Source organism: Panthera pardus, unplaced genomic scaffold, assembly GCF_024362965.1.
Source record: "Panthera pardus isolate Hobbes unplaced genomic scaffold, ASM2436296v1 HiC_scaffold_13, whole genome shotgun sequence".
NCBI classification, from domain to species: Eukaryota; Metazoa; Chordata; class Mammalia; order Carnivora; family Felidae; genus Panthera; species Panthera pardus.
In genome coordinates, this window is record NW_026526688.1 from 57,417,592 (window position 1) to 57,421,607 (window position 4,016).

A 4,016-nucleotide genomic window follows, 5' to 3' on the forward strand; every position below is an offset into this window, starting at 1 on the left:
TTAAGTAGGAATGAGCATTGTTTCCATCTCAACAGAAGGAAAAAGCTAGAGAAGCAAAAATTAACGATTTTCATTTAACCAGTCAAGGAACTGGAGTTACAGGGAAAATAATAAAGAATCCAACATGTACAGCCATGATGACTGGTGATTTCCAAGTATTAAGTCCGTTTGCATAAGGAATCAACCTGAAAGTGAGCCCTTCTTCAGAGCCACTCCAGAGAACAAATCCAAACTGGAGGGGCTTCTTGCCCAAAACTCAATGACTGGTGAGTACAATCATGTGGCCTCCTAGGAGTCTACCTGCAGCCACATGAACACCCTCCACCAAAGGCCATAGGCCAACCTGCCACTTCTCCCTGGCCTTACTCCATGCCATCGATGAGGCTGTCTTCAAGTACATCTGTGAGACCTGCACGATCCAGGCAGGTTGGAACTGTGTTAGCATGGAGCTAGCCCTTCCCAAGGGACCTGTCAGCTATCCAAGCACATCTCTTTCCTATTTCAGGGAACAGATCTAGCTTATCAATCCCTACATGGGCAAAGAGATAGTCCAGAACTTCATGGTGCTGATGTTTGCCACCAGGATCTTTGGCCCCATTTGGAACTAGAGTAACATAACTCTTACCTGCAAGGTGTCTTTCAGCATTGAAGGCCACAGGGGGCTACTTCGATGCCCTTGGCATCATCCTGCCCGTGACGCAGAACCACCTCCTACGGATGCTGTATGTGGCAGCCACGAGGAAGCCTGACTCCACCAACTCAGAGGACCTCCGCAATGAGAAAGTCAAAGTGGAAACGTACCTCATAAGTACTGGAGAACAATGCGGTCCTGTACACGTGTGTGGGGAACCCCACGGAGAGATGAGACCATCAAAGGGTACTTGGACGACTCCACAGTGCACCGTGGGTTCACCATTTCCACCTTCGCCATGTAGAGAACAAAGAGGTAGGACGGGGTGTCGCTTTCCCACCCTGTGGCAGATTCCCCAGTGAGCACAAGGCTGAAGGGCGGCAGCAGTTCCGAAAGGTAGCCTACAACAGCTTCTCGCAGCACTACAAGCCCAGGGAGGCCACACACATCAAAACGATGAAGAAAAAAGCCGAGCAGGTTCTTTCAACCCCGAGGAGTAGGCGCTGGACCAGACTTTCGGCAGGAACCGGAAGAGCCCGAACACGCCTGAGCCCTCCTCCTGAACGGCGTCTGTGGGGCCCTCCTGGCACCCCCCCCCCCTCCCCCCGTGATGTACTTTACGTGCAGTGAATCGCTCCGGAGGCCGGCGAGTCTTCACGCCACTGCCGCACAAGGTCGCAAAAGCAGCCCCGGCCCATCGCCTACATTTTTGGCAGCCGAGGCCTGCAAACAGAGGCTGGTGGACGGCTGGGCTTTCAGTACTCGGACACCTCCAGGTAAGTTCATGTGCACAAGTTTCCCTGCCCCCTCGTTGTATTTGTCTGTCTGTGTCCTTCTTACTTTCCTACCTCCAAACCCCACTTTGAGAAGACTTCAGGACCATGGGTCTCAGACTCATATTCGAAGCCCCTGGCCAACCCTGCCTGTCCCTTGCAGCTGCTGCCCAAGTCCAATTACATTCAACTACTGAGCACTGAGATTGGTGCCAAGACTGCCCCTGCCGGCTCAGCCTGAGCCAGTCTTTGCCCACGGGACTAAGCCCCAATGGAAGGAAAAAGAAGAGAAGCCCTTCCGTCTATCCCAGGCTTCTCGGCCAGAACAGGATGAAAGAAGCAACAGGCAGGGATAGTGGGTGGGGCTCAGTGGGGCAGTGGCCAGCTCACATCCCTGTTGGCTGTGGGCAAGCTCCTCAGAAGACTAGGGAAGAGGGGAGAGCATCCACGTGAAGGCACTTACCAAAGGTCCTGAGAGGACTCCTGGAGACACCGCAGCCTCAGTACCACACGGTATTCCTGATGACTAGTTGGAAAAGATCTTCATGCTGTCCAGCAATCCCTGTGTCTGGGGCTACCTGGATATCTCTCTGACCCAGCAGCTCCCTGCCACCACTCCAGCCTTCCACTCAGTTGCCACCCCCACCTCATTCCAGATATAGGTGGCCCCCTTGCTGCTGGAAAAGCAGAAGCAGTCGCTGGAATGCCCCGTTTCAATCCTTGACGTTAAATCCACACACTGAAAAAAAAGCAAAACAAAAACAAGAGCAAAAACAAACAAAAAAAAAAACACTTTTTTTCTTAAACATAGTTTCAAATAAGACCTATGCAACTGTAAAATATAACTTTTAGATGGAAATCTGTGTTGGTTGTAACAGGACCTCCCCAGGTGTAATCTGAAACCAGCCCCTGTACTCAGAGGGCAGGGAGAGACCTAAGAAACAGGCAGGTCAGTTCCTAGTTAGTAGATGGCAGTTTTAATAAGCAAAGGGAAGTTACATAGGAGACTTGTCTTGGGTGGCAGCAAGCAGATCCTTGCACCGTTCTCCAAATCTTAGTTTATATAAAGGCCTTAACTGGATTCAGTTATGTATGTCATGCAGCTATTCACACTACATCTCTCTCTCAAGGCTATGTCCTTGGAGCAACCTCTGGGAGTGGGAAAGGCAAGGAGAACTCACATCCCAAGGACAGGAGAGAAAGTGAGGAGCCTTGGAGTGCCTGGGTCCAGCTCATGAGTCAACTGGAGGTCGCATTTTTTCAATGACCTTCCCCAACAGTCTGCAGGAAAGAATAGAACTTGAGCATTTGCTTACCTTGGGTGTGTGTCACCAGATACCATATTCATCCATAAGAAGTTTTGGTTAGAAAATTTTTAACAAATTGCTAAGGATGAATGTGGAGTAGCATAAAGGTATAAAACCCTTAAGGGCGTGAAGATACAGGGCAGTAAACACCCTCTTGCTTTTTCTCCAGGACCCCTACCACTCACTCATGGGGAAGATGGAAAGAATCAGAGACAGTTCCCTATGGTGCTGGCTGGGAGAGGAGGACAGAAGGCCCTGCAGAAACTTCACAAAGAACACCTTTATAGAACACAAACCTTAATCTGCAGGGAGTAAACAAACAAAACAAAATACATAAAAACTGTAAACGTAGAGTACTCATGGAAACCCATTGCTGCTGGGAGAGACAAACAAGGGGAAAAAATATCTATTCCTGGGGAAGAGCAGGGATATTAGACCCAGCCTTGCATTAGTTTGGAGTAGGGACAAAAAGACCAGGGGGGAGAGGGGTGCTCCTAGACTTTTACCTATTTTCACAGTGCCTACCCAAGACTGAGGTTTTTCATATGAGAGTGTCCTCACTGCCACACTAATAAGAATCAAGTAAAAGTAAGAATGAAAACAACTAAAAATTTCTGCAAGAGCTTCTTTTGCAAAGAAATAAAAAGGGCAGACCTAACATGTAGGGGAGAGACCCAAAGGAATGCAGAGAGCATTAACTGAGATAAATCCTCTGATATATTATCCCACATCATAGATACAAGATGCCACTATAGAAATGTAAGGTATCACTGTGGGGCACTGAGAGTGACCACAGAAACAAATAGTTAAAGCTCAGTCAATTCCTGACTAGATTAACACAAATCCCCACATTAAAGACAGCTGAAGAAAGAATGAGCTCATCTAGAAGTAGAAAAGTATTAACCTCAATATTTACCATTTTGCAAAACATGTTGAATTTCAACAAGAACAACGTTATAAGGCATACAAAAAGCAAAAACACAATGTAAACAAGAACCAATTACAACACCGATGTTTAAACACTTAAGGAATTTAAAATAACTATGGTTAATATATTTAGGGCTCCAATTTCAAAGGTAAGCACCTCCATGGGGAGATAGTTTCATCTACTGGAAGGAAACTATATGAAAGAAGCAAATGGAAATGCTAGAAATCAAAAACAATGATGTGGGGATGAAGAAGAGATTTCTGATGGGTTCATCAGAAGACATGATATAGATGAGAAAACAATAGAATTGAAGACACACCACTGGAAATTATCCAAACTGAAATCAAAGAAAAATAAGTCAATAAGACAGAACAAAT

The 4,016-nt window shown here is 46.9% G+C and overlaps 1 pseudogene; it reads left to right on the plus strand.

The window, feature by feature from the left end:
- Positions 1 to 533: 533 nt before the first annotated feature.
- Positions 534 to 3,026, plus strand: LOC109262159 (glucose-6-phosphate 1-dehydrogenase-like; annotated as a pseudogene).
- Positions 3,027 to 4,016: the final 990 nt, after the last annotated feature.